We start from the raw sequence: 18,742 nt of genomic DNA, 5'->3' as shown, positions 1-18,742 counted from the left end.
TTATTTAATGAATGGAGGTGAAGATTGTCAAACACATATATTAAATAAGCACTAATGATGACTTCTTGCTCCCTGCACAACTACACAATAATCAAGCATTTCCTCTCACTCCTCCTTGTGCCTCCATATCTTTGTATTCAAATCTCTTTAGCAAAGTGCTGCCAGGAGTAGTTTGAGAAAGGAGTAACCCACAGTGAGAAACTGTACAAGAATTCTCCTTTGGATTAAAATTAAGCCATTTTTCACATAGTGGAAGCTTGATGATGCCGTTGAGAGGAGACATAAATCATCTTGTTTCCCAGCATCGATCTAGTGGCAGATATAAAGATTATCCTATGCCATAGAGTGCCAGAATGGTTTCCTATCCTTTGGTTCTCTATCAGTAGAAAACATCCATCTCCATAAAGCCAAAGCACCAGCTAGCTTTTAGAATAATCTCATTGGTGTTTCATGGTTTTCAGGATGTTGCAATCTATCGGAATGTAAATGTACTATGTCCTAACTTTTCTTCCTCACCGTGTATTATAGTTGAACACCATATAGTCTTTGTCTTCATATTGATCCTTTGAAACCCTTTATATATCTTGGCTTACTATAATCAACACACGGCAATACACAAGCATCTCCAACTTAGATACTTTTAATTCTCAGCTGTCAAAAATCAACACAAATGTTTTAACATGCATTGACACTGGTTTGGGTGAAAAAAATTCATTTTAGAGGTGTAGTACTTTAGCCTGCTACAAATGCAGTCTAAAATGATTCCAACAATAGTAATGCATTAATATATATCAGGTAAAAATAAAAAAAAAATTGACTAAGTGGCAACTAGTACATAGTGTTACAGTGACTTAATGACTACATTCCTACTCATTTAATTAAGATTAAAAACATCTCTGTTTGTAAAATGTCAATTAAGAGCAACCTTGAGTTTTATTGATGATAATATGCATTTTAATTATTTTGAGGAGTTTTAATAGTGATTTGATTGTTTGTAAACTGATTACCAACCTCCATTCCTGGAGTAGTGTGAGAGATAGCACATAGAGTAGCTCTGTAGTATTTTATTATGAAGGAATGCACGAAGAGCAACATCCTATTGTTTCTGACACGCTATTGCTTCTAAAACAGTGCCACAATGGGAAGAGAGTCCACCTTCTCCATTCATGAGAGAACGGTCCTATGACTTTCTTGGCTCTTAACATACTTAAATATAATAATTTCCCTCATCAAAATCAAGAAAGTATAACTGACAAATTTAACAGACTCTTTGCATACCATGAACGATTACAAGACAAAAGTCATTAACAAAGTCATCTTCTGGCTAAAGTCTAACACGTTTTCCACTGCCAACATTAGTACTAGTGGATGTTTTACTTTCCAGAGCCATTCTCACATAAAAATAAAGTTAATTGTAGTGTCTCAGTAGAATCGCAGCAAATATCTCAAAGAAGTACGAGAGTAGAGATTTCATGAAACCAAAACTTCTCTACACTTTGGGGTAACTATGCCAACTTCTTCACTGATTATCCCAACTGTACTTTAAAATAGTAGCCTCTCGACATCAAAGATTCAGACTCAGCTGTCAGTATCATTATAAGTCAGGACAGGCGACAGACTCATGTAGTCACTGTATGAACAGTGAAAATGGTAGTATTAAATCCATATGTTCCAACGGTATGCTAATTTGCAAGTTTATTAATGGCATAAGTTGTTTCTCAATGGTTTTTGTCATGTAATACCAAAAGCACTCTGCATGCTCACTGCAGTCTTGTTATTCTGTTCACTTCTACAAAGAGATTAGGGAAACTGAGTTTGAGTTAGAATTGAAGACCAGAGCAGGAGTTATAGTTTCTGTCTTCACTTCCTATGGCCCCAAATGCATGTCTAAGGACAAATTCATGTTTCATTTTAATTTTACAAATTTACATGTCCTACTCTGAAAATCACATTACAAATAGTAGTATATGCAAGCAATTACCACATGCTATATATTTGGCTTTCACTATAATGGATGAAAATATTAATGTAGACGCATCCATTTGTTGTTAATTTGTCATATGTCAGGCACTTGGTAATCATTTTACATCCATTATCTCATTATTCCTAATGATGGGCCCATGAGGAATTCTTGTCGTTGAAAGCCTTCACTCTATTTAAAGTGACAAGTCATGGGGGTTTCAATTTGGATGGTTACTTAGGATGATGGGAAAATCACTTAGTGTTTTACTTACAAAATGTATTAGGCATCTTTCAAAGTAACTATGTTGCCCTCTTAAAATTAAAAACAACTTCTAAGCGAAAAGATTGCTTTAGAATGTCCTGTTAAGCCAGCTAGATATCATTTGAATTCAGATAGATATCTCCAAAGTCAGCCTCAATATATTTTAATTTTAAGGATTTATAAATAATGTCAATAGTAAGATGTGAGTGAAATTGTCATCATTAGATCTATTTGTCTTCGTGCTTTTTTATTAAAAGCTTCTGTGTTTCAGGTAGCCAGATCTTTATTGTTTATTAAAGAAGGTCCCACCGCCCTGTTGAAGTGGCACTCATTTGTGAGTCTGCTGTTATCCTAGCAGTAATCTTTGATCAAATTTTTCATTATTTCCCCCGGGAGCTGCTGAATTGCAGCAGTGTCAAACTTGCTTCTTTATGGCGAACTCAACTCACTGAGAAAGAATTCGCTGCACAGTGCAGATTGATGCCAACTTTCGCAAATGACAATTTTTGCTCTCTCGCCTCCTCTGGTGTATCGTTAACTTAGAGCTTGTAACATAGAAAAATTGTGCAAAACCAAACAGATTGCTGAAGTCTAGCATATCGGATGGTATATGCAGATTTGTTGCTTTTCCTAAAGGAGTCTTCTTTTCTGTGAAGCAATCAAGGCAGTCTTCTGAGTAATATATTGTCTAGGGAGGCAAGAGCTTTGGTGCCTAGTCCAGGCCTTGACACAAGCTATGTGACTTTTTGGCAAGCAACTTCATCTCTGGGGACTATGATTTCTACAGGTATAAAATGAATGATGATCTCTCTTACAGACATGCTGTAAGAAAAGAAACCAAAATGGTTATGTCCTCTTCAGAAATTCATACTATGCATCCAAAGGAGTAGTTTGAGAAGCACGTGGATGTTTCTTCATTAGTGACATACAGAATGACAAATATTTTTCATTTAGTTAAATTGTTGCAGCCCAACAAGAATAACAGATAAATGCAAATTGTTTACAAATCAACAAAAATGTTGTGTATATGAGCGGAATCCATTTTAATTCTATAATGTATGTAATGTATGGTTTTTATAATCTGGAAGAGGATATGAAAAAAAAAACTTTTTTCAGCTCCAATCATTGCAAGGCAAAATGGTCCTTCACTAACTCATGTTTAAAGAAAAGGATTTCTGCTTGCTACTAATGTGTTAGCAAGCATATCTTTATCCCTTTCCCTTCTTCCTTGTTTTGAGAAACGTCATGCTATCTTGTCCCAGAATTTGACAGTTGCCTACCCAGGTAGTTTAGCTGTTCCTTCGGGCATAGCTTGATATTCTCCTTTGACTTCTAATATAGTACACATATCATGATTATCCCTTAGAGCATCCTCCCATGGATGACATATTATACAATCATATTGGTACAATCATATTGGTTGACTGTTGTATTTTAAGTTGTATATTTTTGCATAGTACATGCTGTTTCCAGAAAAGTAATATATTTAATGAGAAGATGAAAGAGAGCAACCAAGTCTACTACAAATCATGGTGTGGACAATATTATCTTGCTGAGTAGAAGGATCCTGTCCTTAAGTCGGTTCAGAAGCTTGTTCTGGTTAACTGATTTCGATCATCAGCATTCAGTCCACTTTTTGCCTGGCTCCTGTGTATAATGTGTAGTTCAGTGCAGCTGGTCACACCACAAACAATCAGAGGGCCATGAATGCTAATATTCAGCTCTCATTTCCATATATACATAGTCAAGGATCCTAGGCTGAGAATGGCACTGCCCACAGTGGTCAGGACTTGGCATGTCCATTAATTCATTCAAGATAATCTCTCACAGGCACGGCCAGGAACCCATCTCCTGAGTGATTTGAAATTCTGCCAAAGTTGTCAGTTAACACTAACCATCACAGAAAATAGTTTATCCCAAGGCATCCTGGACCACAGTTGAATCCGTGACTCAAAACAACAACAACCACCTCTCCACTCAAAAAAAAAAAAAAAAAGCTGCAAAAAGAATCTGTTTCCTGGAAAAAGTTGGTCGAATATAATCTTGTTCTAAGAAAGAACAATTTGTTCTTCCTGTTGAGATTTAGCCTAAGGGGAGATTAGAACTCTTCTTAACAATTGGCCTACAAAGAGTCACAAGAAAAAGAACAGAGAACTAAGCACAAAGCTTCCACAGTCTAGGACTAAGGAGTCCTTCAGAAGGGCAGAACAACGCCTCCAAAGCAACATCAAGCAATCTGCAGGCCAATCTGAAGGAAGCGAATGACAATATTAATCAAATACTAGGATAAATCACTTTTATTTTAATGAAGAGATATCTTAAATGTATGAAGATTGCATAAAGCAAAGTATCACATTTTGTCACCATTTTTATTCCACTCCTTCAAAATTTACCATGTTATAGGTCTTTTAGATTTATTTACAGAAATAAAACGTAACAGATAAAATGGAAAACTTTTTTGTTCCCCCTCACTCTGTTCTCAATTTTCTCTAGACAGAGTCAGTCTTAGAGAATAACATAACATTATAAATATTATAGCATATATACTATATATACATACATATATATATAAACATGCATAAAGTTTTTCATTAAATGAAAGTCCATCTTCATTTTGTCTATTATGGTTTCTGTCCTATAACCTTGATATGTGAGATTCTGTTCCACAGTTGGTCTCTCATGGTATGTTGGGCAAAGTACTAATCTTCCATTATTGAGGGACATTTAGGCCATTTCCAAAATTTAATTCTTCAAACATTTATTGAGTAAACAGTCTTGTGGGAGTTTGTTGTGTTTGCTAGTAGACATTTTTAAAGTACATCTCTAGAAGAGGAACTTATGGGTGGAATAGCATAATTTCCCGAAACATGCAAGACATTGGTAAATTGCTTTCTAGAGAGTACAATATTATGCTCTCACTGATGCGATATAAAATTCCTAATTTTCCTTATTAAGATTTGGTAAAATTTTGTCACTCTGTACATCTGTAGGTCTTGAATGTTTAATTTATATTCCATCAATTGCTTGCGAAGCCAAGTGTTTTCTCATAGTTCTACTCTATTATAATAGAAAATTACCTCTTCACAGAATTTGTTCATTTTCTGACATTCTGTTTCATTATACTTTTTATAAATAATCTTTTACAACAAAGCTCTTGCACTACATGTGCTTTTAGTTTGCATTTTATATCTTTGCCATTGCATGAGATTAAACTGAGAACACGTCATAGTTTCTTGATACTGCATCTCTTAGTTCATGAACATATTGTACCTCTCCTTGAATACAAATCTTTTATGCTCTTCAACAATGTTTGCTTATTCTATAAATGTTTGCCTAGCTCTGGCAAGAACTCTTTCTAGGTTCTTTTTAACCTTTTAGGACTATAGATATAATCTCGGGGCTCTTTTTCCTATTGAGTTATTCTGTTATTGATTCTAGTATATTCATTTTATTTCCAAAGACCTTGCTAAAATTGCTTGTAAATCAAAATAGCTTATATTAATTTTAGGATTTCTCTGTGTATATACAGATGACATTTGAAATTGGTGAAAATTTTTGTCTAATCTTTTCCATTTTATACCTGGTTTATTTTCCCTGTTCTACTGTATTATCTCGAATCTTTATGAAACATTTTAATAAAAAGATTTATTGAAATTTATCTGTGATAACCAGACGTACAACTTTAAATCTGGCACTTCTCTGAGGTGATAGAAAAATATGTTGCAGATGTGCTTTTGTGCAGTTGAAACACAGGTTAGGAAACAGCATGTCACTTCTAAAGTCCAGGAGGGGAATGCTGAAAGCAGACAGCATTCACTAGGAGGAACAGAAGTCACATCAGAGTCCCACTAGGTAAGAAAATACAATTTTGCGTTCCTTTTCCATGCTCCAACGTTCAGAAGAAGCAGGGAAAATGAACAAAAAGAAACCCAGCAGACATGCAGTGAGCCTCCAGCACTTGAATTTGTAAAAATGTTCCAACTGGAGTACCAGAGATGAGTCTTCCTGTCATATCTGCCGAACAAATTGCTCTAATATTTTGCAGAACAAGATAGGACAGGCTATTTTTGAAGGTGCTTTTTTTTCTATTATGACTACCAAATCCATTTCACTTCTATCTAATAATCCTGCCATTTTGTCTCTCAAGCTCATAGCTCCAGAGACAAAAGGTTTCTTTGCAAAAGCAAAGTCCACTGTTATCTGTGACAAAGGGAAGGGGATGAGATATGGAGAATATCCCCAAACTAGTGCCAAAGTAAACCTGTAGGTTACTATTTACCAACCAAGGTAGTGAATGACTCAAGCAGAGACCACATGGATCAGAACAAGAGATATTGAAAACAGGGGCGTGGTTCAATGCTTCCTGGGATGTGAATAAACTGATGGAAGCCAGCCATATCCTCTTGACCAACTCTGGGAATGAGGGACAAGCTGTCTTCTCCTAAAATAAGAGCAAATGCTTGCTTGCTATAGTAGATAGCTATTGCATTGACAATCTCCAGTAATCTTCCTTCCTTCCCTACATTCAGAATAAAGTTAACTGTCAGAGGGCAGGAAATGGGGGCACATCTATTTAGAAACAATCAAATCACAATGGGAATTTCACAAAATTGGTTAATTCTCCTTACTCATCCTCTTCACCCTTATCTTCTGACTCTTTCACTAGCACATTCTTCATCTTCCTTATCATCCATGTCCCCATCCTTGTAACCATCATTTTCCTCCTCTTTACTCACATGGTCTTCCTCCTCATCCTCTTTCCCTTGCTGTAAACCTCCATGAGCATTCAGAGATTTCAGAATCAGAGCCAGGGGCCTCTTCATTATCCCCGTTGTAAACCTTTGAACTATGTGACGTGAAGTAGGAACTTGAAACCCATTTTCTCCATGATAATTCCGCTTGGTCAGCTCTCTGTAAAAGGGCCTCGGCTCTTGAAATTATAACTTCTTCAGAGACTCCTCTATGCTGGCATCTTTTACTTTGTTGCCACTTAAAATTTCAATCATCAACATTCCAGCATTTTTTTTTTGCCCATACTTCCAAGCCCTCTGAGATTCTGTTATCCCTTAGTTCAAGCTTAGGTAGAACATTGGGTTGATTCTAATTTGGTGGTGAAGCCTCTGTTGAATGGTTATAGTTACAGTGTTTCACGCTCACCTTAGAGAGCTCTTGCTTTGCCCTTCATTCTTGACAGCTGAAAAGGACGAATTCTTTTCTTTGCAGAGATATTTCCACTGTTCTAAACAAATTGATCTCTCTCTCTCTCTCTTTCTCTCTCTCTCTCTCTCTCTCTCTCTCCTCTCTCTCTCTCTCTCTCTCTCTCTCCCTCATCCTGTGCTAGCAGAACACATTCAATATATGATCAACACGCAGCTATATGTTTTAGGACTTTGAAGGTTCTACCAGCTTCACTGGATTGTCCTCCTTTAAATTATAAGTAGAAGCGCTAAGAAGCAGATCTCTCCATACTGATTTTCATGGGGAAAAGGTATAACACCACTAACATGTTTGTTTACTGAATATTTTTATTAAATATCCTTTAAAGTCCCTAATATTCTATTAAGTTGATTTAAAACATCAATGAATATTTATTGTTTTGAAATTTATTTCTGAATCTATTCAAATAACATGCATATAGTTTTGTTATTTGAATAATTGAGCCAATTACATTGATTAATACTTTACTGTTAGATAAGTCTTTTATTTCTCAGAGGAAATCAACTTGTCCATATTTATATGCTTTTAGGAATTAATAGGACTGGTTAATTATTTCTGTTTTTTTTATTTTTTGAAATTATAATTTATACCATTTCTCCTTCTTTTCCTCCTTCCATTTCCTCCCATGTAATCCCTTTCTCTCTTTCAATTCTGCTTCTTTTTCATTTTTATTGCAAATATGTGCATATCTACATCATATACATATACATAAATATATACACATAAATATACCCTGCTCAGTCTGTGTAATGTTACTTGAATGTATATGTTTTTAAGATTAGGAATTTGGTATTGGATAGCTAATTGGTGCACTCTTCCCTGGAGAAGACTATTTCTTCCCAGCTTTCAGTATTTGGTAGGTACCTGTAGTTCTTTGCCTAATGGTTAGGCCTTGTGGGCTTTGCCCTCTCCACTTTAGCATGTCAATTGTTTATCCTATTCAGCTCATGATCAGGTTGCTATGTTGGTGAACCTTTACACGCATAGCTTCTGACATTAGTAGGAGACAGAATCTTACAACACAATACCTGGTCTTTTGGTTCTTACGACCCTTTTGCACCTTCTGCAATGGTACCTGTACCTTAGATGCAAAAACTTGGTGTAGATTTATCAGTTAATACAGAGCTCAACAACTCTGCATTTTGATTGCTTGTGATTTTCTGTAATTGTCTCCATCTTTTGCATAGTAAAGATTCCTTGGAAGGGCTTCCTTATCTGTGCCCTATACTGAAAATATTTGATATATTAGTAGTTATGTGAGTTTATTCCCCCAACCCTGGTAGTTTCTAGAATTTCCAGTACTTGTTATGCTTTCTGTTTTTTTGTTTTTTGTTTTTTGTTTTTGTTTTGTTTTTTTTTTTTTTTTTTTGGGTGTGTGTGTGTGTGTAGTTTCCCTTCAGTCCAATTAAAACCTTATTTGATTTACTGAAAAGGTTTCATGTCACTACTGCACCCTTAAGACCTGTTGGTCTCTGCTGGTCATTGAGGTTTGTAAGCACTGTGGATAAGACTATTGGACTCTTCTCTCCTTTTGTATATTGAAAGCTAAACTTCTAGGAGGAGGCTCTCAATTCAAATCCAGATCCTGAACATTTAGGCCCTGGCACCAAAGTGCATGTATTTTTTTCTCTCAAGAATAGGGACTAATCTTCCACCTCTTGGAGACAATCAAGGTCAATAGCAATAGCTTATCACGTTTTGAAAGTCCCTTAGACAATACTGACCTTCAACTCAAAGGACGGCTTCTTCTCATGCCTGGTACTATAATTGTTGTTAGATGACCTAAAATGAAATTTTTCCATCTGAGCTTACAAATGTCCCTCCAAGAAGTTCCTTTTTTTTTTTAAAAAAATTATTGCATGGAAGTTAATATCGTTTTCCCTTTTTTCAAGTTATTTCTTGTCAAATTTTTGTATCTGTGATTTACAAGTCTCACTAAATAAGCGGAGTAAGCTTTCATTTTATTTTAATATTGCAGTGTGTTCAGTCAGAAAAAAAATATAGAAAGCCTGATCAATTTTACACAATATAATATATATTTATATATAATGTATTTATATAATATACAGTATATATGTATCTATCATCTTTGTATATCTGTTCAAATACATAATATACAAATGCATTATATCATTTTAATAATTTCTAAGTTTAGAAATGGAAGGGTGAATCACTTTGAATTTTGGTGTCTTTCCGAGTTCAACTACTCTGTTAAAAAGGTGCCATCCAAAACAAACTAACAACACTATATGCATTTTCATCATCTCAAGCTTTCTTTTAGACACTACATTTATACTCACGCTATATTAAGATCCCAATTTATTCATGCACAAAATAAAAGAATATTTACTTTCTTTGCCCACAATTTCCAGAAATGATCATTGCCAAATAAAATTTTAACCTTTGCGTTCGATTGAATATTCCTCACATAAGATTGTCCTTCAAGTAGAAATCTGAAGCTAACAATGATTATTAATAAGACGCTTGCAAAGAAGTAATAAGACCAAATAGAATTGATTGGTGATTGATAGACCACTCCCCATTCTCTAGGCTTGTTCAAGGAAATCTAATCCTTTTACAGTGAAAATAGTGGAACTATAAATAGCTCCTCTGTGTTTGGGTAAACAGTGATAATAGTAGTTTGGAATAAAAGGGCCAACTTGCTTTATTCTATATATTTAGATGGGCAGTAAAAGTCTGTTTTGATTGATTGAAAGTTCCATGACTGTGCATAGTGGATGCTGACCTATCCTGTAACATAGTCTATACCACTGACTAAATAACACAAGTTTTTAAACTATTATGTCCTTACACATGAAGCACATGGAACTCATGAAACGTTTGTACAAACCATATGTCATCATCTAATATCATGTTTTCTAGGACGGTTTTCCCTTTTTGCCTCTAGTATATTTTAACTTCCTAGTGGATGAGCCAGAAAATATTTTCTGGTTATAAATTAAAATCATCACATGTCAGTGATGAGACTCTAGCAAATAGTAGGTTACATGGTAGCTACTGCATTGGTAGCTTCTAGAATTAGCAGGGGCACTTCTTGATGACCTGACTTATAGTTCCATATCTCAATATGCAAGATACTTGATAATAATAAGTCTGCATCTAAAAATATTATTACTGAGACAGAGCATAAGAAAAAATGAAAAATAATTATAAAAGAAATTACATTCATAAAAGGATTTTGTGCACAAATAAGAGGTAACCAAGTTTTCCCGATGTAGTAACAAGGAGGCATATATTTTCTCTCTGAGAAAGCTTGATTTGCTCAAAAATAGATAAGCCCGTTGATGCTTAGGATATCCAGAGACAAATTTTAAAAAAATACTGTTTTATAAATAGTTTTAAAACAGTTTTTATATATCCTATTTGAAAATAGAGTTTGGGACTACTAGGTTTTAAAATTCCTAAAATCAGAACAGATGAATATAACATAGATAGAATACCAGATTGCGATCAGATAGATACAATGATAAAATAATTTCCTTACTTTTTGCATCATTTCATAATAACACCAGCGCTTTCGAACAAACCTGAAACTACAGGGGATGTTTTCATAAGCGTATTTCCCAGGATGCTTTTCTGTTGCTTCCAGCCTCATTTTCTGGAACACTAAGCAATTTTTCTCATTATTGATTGGCACCCACTTTGCATAGTGACAGGATGCAAGATAACCAAGTGCGAATGAGCTCTCAGAGTTTCCAGCCGAATTTCAACTATAATTTGAGTCTCTCAAAGGAGCCACGCATACAGAACTTTTAGCCAGTGAGTACAGTCCATAAGGTTTAAAACAAAGTCATCTTTCTTGAGGAAATCTTATTATTTGGATGTTCAGGAAGGCCGTTGGTGTTATATGCAAGTAGTTAGCATGAGATATTTCTAGTCAAATTAATGTTCAACAAGTATTTTCTGAATTAGTGAATAGCTACAAATTCTTCTAGATATTGGTACCATTTCTTCAATTTCCACAGGACTTATTTGACATTCATTATCAGAGTGAACAATGATGTTTTTATTTACCTTTAAATGACATAAGGCAACTTAGAGCAGGGGTTGGCAGACCATGACCCTCACTTAATATGGCCTAGCCTTTGTTTCTGAATGGTTCATAACAATTGATATTTTTGATCTTTGAAAAGAATTAAAATTTAAAAAAAAACATGAAGACTTTTTTAATTTTATTTTTCTTGGATATTTTATGTCTTTACATTTCAAATGTTATCCCCTTTCTCCCCTCTCCTATCTCCCCCCTCCCCCTGCTTCTATGAGGAAGACTTTTGTGCAATGTAAAAGTTATATAGTTTCCATGCCCATGAAAAACAAATTTAATCCAACATGGCCACATTCATTCACCTAAATGAGTATTTTCTTAACAAAGGCATAAAACATTTAGTAGCTGGCTTTTTACAGAAAAATAAAAAGAATGTTTTCAGACCCCTGACTTATGAGATTGATGAAATGGTTTTCATAAGGAAATCTGCTAGAGGAAATTGTGACTACGCCATTCTAAATGTGCTATTCTACCTGAGTGATTTGCTTATATGCCTTATAGTATTAGCAGGTACTAATGCACAAGAACAGAACAATTACTTCTGCCATAATTGTCGACATTCAGAGAAAACTGCAGGTATAACTGAAGCCAAATGTTTAAGGAATGGGAACTGCAATGAAATGTCAGAAGTCTTTATGGGAAAACTGGAGGAATGTTATAAGTGTTACACCAAGGACTTGACAAGAAAGTCTAACAAAAGAACTATTCTTTTTAAGTTAGGGTATAATCCCTGGGATGGATTTTTAACAGACACCTTCATAAAACATCAATTCCCATGAAACAATTTTTAACTCTAAAGCCAAAATCTTTCACTTCTTTAAAATTTACATAATATCAACCAGTGTGAGGAAAATTTATATTTTATTTTATCAACAGTGAGTCATATAGAAAATGTTGACAGTTAATTTACAATTATATTATGAAGTTGTGTGGTGATATTTGCATCCAGATGAGATAAGTAAGTCAGGAGTAGAGGAGGGTATAATCAGATTTTGAATCAAAGAAAGAAAATAGAGATTTCAGTATTACAGGTATTTTTAGGGTTAAAAGCTTTTAATGTGGTGTGTGTTAAAATAATACAAATGGAAGTGAAGTTTAACTAATAGAGTTCATTTAACTAACGAAGACAATGAAACCAGATATTTCACTCCCTGAATGGGATTACATTTGGCGGTTATCTAGTTAATTTGATTCATTGGGATTTGTAAATTGGATCATTCAGAGTCCAAAGTGAAATGGTGATTTAAATGCGGCCCAATGGCCTCTAGAGAAATAATCAATTCCTTAGAATTCTTCTGAAGAATTAAGTTTTATCCTAATTACTCACCTGGAGAATTAGCTAGAATTTTGAAGCAGTTGACTGGGGGAAAAAATAAACCTGGGCCTTCCATTTAGACAAAACCTCCAGGGAAAAACCTTTGGGGACATTTGAGCCCATTAACAACAGGCCGGAAGCCTATTTTCATGATAAAAAATGTACTCAATTATGTGGCTTGGTGGAGTTAGCAAATCTATTCACTTGTAACTTAGTGTTTATGAAACTCTACTATATATCAAATACTCCCAAAATCATTAAGCACACCAATGTAATGTGCAAACAGCAAAAGTAGTTTGGGTGCTTTCTGAGGGTTTACATTATTTATTGTTTTGTGTGTGTGTGTGTGTGTGTGTGTGTGTGTGTGTGTGTGTGTGTGTGTGCGCGCACGCGCGCGCGCGTGCGTTGCCTGCATTGCCTGCACTTATGGTATGAATTCTTGTATGTGTGTAGTGTATGTTGGTAGGGGTGTATATGTATATATACATTTGTACATATGAAAGTCCAAAACTGGTTTCAGATGCCTTCCTCCATGATGCTGTGCTTAATTCATTCATTTAATTTCTCACTTTCTTACTTATGAGTTAGGGCCAACCTCTAAAAGTGAAGTTCACGAACACTGGGGAATTCCTTGGGAATTCTCTGTTTCTGCTTCTGGCATTATAGGTGGACATGCTACCCATTTCCCTCCTGTGTAAGTCCTACAGAACCAAACTCTGCAGTCCATACTTGCTGGCAAGAGCCTTATCTACAAGGCACCTAATCTTCAAGGCTGGACTGTGAAATATTTTTATAGCTGGGCATGGTGGACACATCTTTAATCCCAGCACTCAAGAGGCAAAGGCAGGTACATCAGTCAGTCCAGTCTACATTGAGATATACTTTCATTCCTTTATTTTCATTATTATGAAATAATTTGAAATTTCATGAATATAATTATGAGATATTGTTTAATAATATATTGTGATACAACATTGTTTCATATTATTATGGAATCACTTCATTGCTTTATTTTTTATTATTTTACTTATATTATTTTAAACCGATACAAAAACCACATAAAAATCACGAGATGATCACATAATTTATAAACCAGATTATATATTATATCCTCATACATTCCTCATTTACTTATTGTTAAAAATATGAGCATCATTTTCCTTAGTCTTTAAAAAATATCCAATTGTTTTCTATAGTTACCCTATTGTAACTATACTACAATGTTTTACTCCTCTGGGGGATTAACTTAGTAGCCACTGATCAGCATTTCCCTATACTCCCTCTCCTTCCCCCAGCATTCATTCTTCATACAACTTCTAGGACATCAATGTCATATTCTGCATATCATAGAAGCTTGTCTTTCATGGGTGGCTTATTTTATTTAACATAAAAATCTCTAGTTTCTACCATTGCTGTCACAAATGACAAGATTTCATCTCTTTTAGCTAAATAGTAATCTGTTCAGCAACAGTTGATAGACACGGGTTGCTATAGCTCCCATTTTTATGAGGTAGACACAAACAGTAATTACCATAAAAAGTAATTTCAGGCAGGGGCGCACCTGTATAACAAAACAGAAGAGATAGAAACAAACGAAGATGAGTGACACTACTTTGGGTAATGCAGACATATCAGCGCTTCATAAGGTGAAAGTTAAATGCCTAGGAAAAGCTACCATGCGAATATGTTTGAGGAATATATCCACATATGTAAAATCAACCCTGATATGCAAACATTTCATTCACAAGACTATGATGCCATGCTCTCTAATCAAGCTCAAGTTTTGTTTTGCAATCAATAGTTTGTCTATCTATTACTATTATTATTTTCTATAAGCAATATTTTAATACACTATGGATGTTGAGATTTTTTCCATAAAATTGTGCCATTTCAAGGTTTGTTAGATGAAAAACCAAACAAGCAATATTCTTATTTAAATTTTAACTTCAGATGAACAACATTTTTCAGGATAAATATACCCAAATATAGTAAATGTTTGCTACATTGGACACTGCAAAATTACTTTTCATGATGCTGGGGCAATGGCTCATTGGATAAAGTGTTCATTGTGCAGTCATGAGGATTAGAGTTCAGATCCCCTAAACACACATTAATGTTGAGTAAGCATGCCAGATGCATCTGTAATTGCAGCACTAAGAAAGTTGTAAATAAAGGATTCCTGAAGCAAACTGAATAGATAGACAAACTGTATTTGCAATGTCTAGGCTCAAGTAAAAGACTACTTCAGTAGTTCAGTATAGAAGATGGAGAGTCTAGGATCTCCCAGACATGCACCCGCAAGCATGGACAACACGCAAATAAAAATTAAATACATAGATGAATAAAGATAATTTGTCATATAAAAACACTAAGAGATATCCCAATTTGTTTGTCAGGAATTTGCTCTTCACTCTTTTCTTTTAGTTATGTTTAGAGAGTGTTAGCAAATCTTCAATGCATTATTCTGGCGACTTGTTATGCTGGTGACATACATGACCTGTTAGAAGATTAGTGTTCCAAAAATAGCTGAAACCCTTTCCTAGAACTTTTCAAGAGCTGGGCAGAAAATTCCTCACTACTTTTCAGCCTATTCAAATACATCTCTCCTTTTGATACATATAAAAACTTATGTCCCTGAACTCCATTGAGAGGGTTATTTTCTGTAGCTTCTTTATGAAAATATTTTATCTTTACCATTTTTCAAATATAAAATTATATTGTGATAGTAAGCATGCATTTCCAAGTTACATACCATATAATATTACCATAGGGATTTTTAAATCATCCCTTCAGAACCAGTGGATATGGTTGGGAATCAGATATTGGTTTATACCATGCCAGAACAAATCAGAAAAAAAATTAAAATGATTCAATAGTCAATTAGAAAACATCTTTGTGGGTACTATAAACTTGTGGTGCAGATGTGTAGTCAAAGTAACCATACCCATAAAATTAAAAATAAATAATAAAACCTTAACATTTTGCTAAAGCAGTGTTTCTCAAATAATTGCTCTAATAAATATTAAATAATAATTATGACTTTTCATTAAATAAGGCTAGCACTCTATTCTGTTGTAATAATGAAATGTTTCTTTTTGTCAGAATCAGGTTTTGATTTTATAGAAATGAAAAGAATTTTCCTCTTCATGTGCAAAGGAGAAAAATCTTAATCACAGTATCTCCCAACTTTCCCCTCTAAACCTGCCTGCTGTTTGTCTTTTGTATCTAAACAGACTGCTCTCCTATGGCCAGCTACAAATCTGAAAAGACTTTGGATACAGTTGATAATTTTACTATTATATTATTTTACATCCATTATTTATTCTTTCAATATGGAAATAAGATGCTACCATTCCCATTTTGCTGATAGAGATTCTGAAACACTGAAGACACCTTTGGTTGTGCTAGATTACACTTTGTAAATCACAACACGTTTTAATTTTTATTGAATTATTCTTAAAACCCACATTGCTGTCTAATTCTGTGCCCCATGTGTCTATTGATAGATGAATTATTAGATGTAAAGGGATAAGGCTTTGTGAGAAGAGTAATAGCAAGGCAATTATAGCCCTAGGAAAGAAGTATCTTATAGATACATGTTTTGTTTTCAAACAAATAATAGGCATAGCTTCATGCAAAGAAATATTTAACAAATGTTTTGTTTAGTATTGTATTATCCTCTTTTGGTTTAAGTTTGCTAAGCTGTAGGAGCTAGCCACGGTTCACCCATTTAATCTGGTTACAGTGTGTACTGCACATTAACTAGGATGTATTGATTTTTCTTGAAGTTGGACTACACAGTGGCTCAGAATCTTTAGCCTCTGATTTAATCAACCTCAAATAAATACCAAACCAAAATGATTTCTCGGTTTATCAAATAATATCACTTACGTGCAGACTATCCTTTATCACTAAGCCATATCTAGGCCTCTAAATGAGGGAAAGTATAAATTATTTAGTGAAAGTTTTTGGTGCAAATGTATAAAAAAAATTTGCCATTCAAGCAAATATACAGTATTAGTACTAACTGGTATATAAAAAGCAGAAATGGTTAAGCAGGATCTTTCTTGGCTATTATATTATAAATTGTGTTTATGGTTATTGCACAATAAAATATTAAGTGACAATTACTATTAAAATCAAATAGTAAGATATTTATCGGGTTTATTTTAAAATGCATAGTCTGTTTTAAAACAAAATTTCTGCAGCAATAAAATTTAGACAAAATGTCAAACATCGTCTCTAAACAATAATCATCTTGTAGTTAATCTTCCCATTTGAATATTCATCCCCATTTTCGTCAAGTTTTTAACTTTCCAGACTATGAGACTCTTGGTTTCTAGTTTTCCTCACAGTACAGCTACGGAGTGTGGAAGCTACTTTGTGGATGAGATCACTGGAATGCAGAAAGTATAAGAAATTTTATAAGGTACATTTATGAAGCCTCTTTCCCAATTCCTCTGGTTGTAACTGGAGATGCTGAATGTTTTGGATGTCTATGGTGCACACCTTTTACTACAGAACTTGGGAAATAGAGACAGGTGGGTCTCTATGAGTTTGAGGCCAGCCTGATCTACAGAGTGAGTTCTAAGATAAACCAAGATTACACAGAGAAACCCTGTCTCAAAAAAAAAAAAAAGGAAAGAAAGAAAGAAAAAGACAGAAAGAATGAAAGAGAGTAAGAAAGAAAAGAAAGAATGAAAAGGAAAAAGAAAATATTACATGTTGACTAGTCATTTGATATATGTAATATCCAGTAATAACCAATAAATACTTTGAAAATATCTGTTGTATTCCTTTATCTGCCAAATCAGATATTTAACAGTGTTATATATAGCCTTACACACACACACACACACACACACACACACACACACACACAGCAAACACACATATACACACAGAGAATTAAAATGTCATTATGCAATCAATTACATAGTGCATGATCTCAAACATATTTGAATTGGTTTAACCATGTTTGCAATCATTCTTGATCTTGAATTATCAAGACATGTTTCCTTCATTTGGACTTTGTGTAAATTGATTGTGATGATAAGAAAGTATAATTCACATTAAATGCAGTATTTTCTTTATATAGAATGGTTTTCTGGAAACACAGTTATATTAGTCCATAAATATCTAAGCCACTTCCAATTATATAAATACTTTTGTGGAAATTTATTAAAAATTATTTTAATTAAATTATTTCAACCTGCAGAACTATCTCTAGGCATGGTAATATAATTAAATCATCTCTGCTATATGCTGTTTTCTAGTATATTGATAAATATGTTACATTGACTGTCTACTTTAGCATATTAAGGTTATTAAGAAGCTCATTCATTTCCAAATGTGTAGTGTATATTTGAATGTGGGTAGGGATATTTTTGTCACTTTGATATACTGCATTGCTCTTTCTGAAAGCTTTTACTACTATTAATTGATCAATTTAGAGAAGATGATAATTATTTCTATGTAAGCACAAATTGATACAAAGATAAAAAATTTAGAACCCTTTTTCTAACTGAATATTTAGTATTGTACATGCATCCTAAATTCAAAATTATATAACCCTTTTTAATATAAATGAACAAGGCCATTTGTTGATGGTTTGTCATGTCTAATGCTACCACATGGTAAGATTTCCTAATATTCATACAAAAACAGTTTCATTCTTAGTATCACAGGTAGTTTCTTATTATATTTTTTTACCATAAAAAAGACTGTTTCTAATCCAGGCAACTGTGTGAAACTTGCCGGTACTATCTTGCTGGCAAATAGAGGATATTTTCTCAGCGTTGCCAGCTGTGGTCGGTTTTTACCATTTCCATTGTTCATGTTATTATTTGCTTTGATTTTATCTAAATTCAGAGTAATTAAAAACTAAAAATTTCCCAAGGCCATTGAAAGTTCTTTTTAG

General features: G+C 34.1%; 1 protein-coding gene across 1 annotated transcript in view; it reads left to right on the top strand.

The window, feature by feature from the left end:
- The first annotated feature begins 17,030 nt into the window (after positions 1-17,030).
- LOC116888128 (teneurin-1-like) overlaps positions 17,031-18,742 on the top strand; it is a 371,275-nt gene continuing 369,563 nt past the window's right edge. The window contains exon 1 of the mRNA XM_032889474.1: positions 17,031-17,251. The gene's annotated coding sequence lies outside the window, so the exon portion shown is untranslated. The remainder of the gene's footprint in view (positions 17,252-18,742) is intronic.

The sequence above is a fragment of the Rattus rattus genome, chromosome X (assembly GCF_011064425.1).
Source record: "Rattus rattus isolate New Zealand chromosome X, Rrattus_CSIRO_v1, whole genome shotgun sequence".
Taxonomy (NCBI): Eukaryota; Metazoa; Chordata; class Mammalia; order Rodentia; family Muridae; genus Rattus; species Rattus rattus.
Note: the sequence above shows the minus strand (reverse complement) of the source record. Positions and strands in the feature narration are given on the sequence as shown.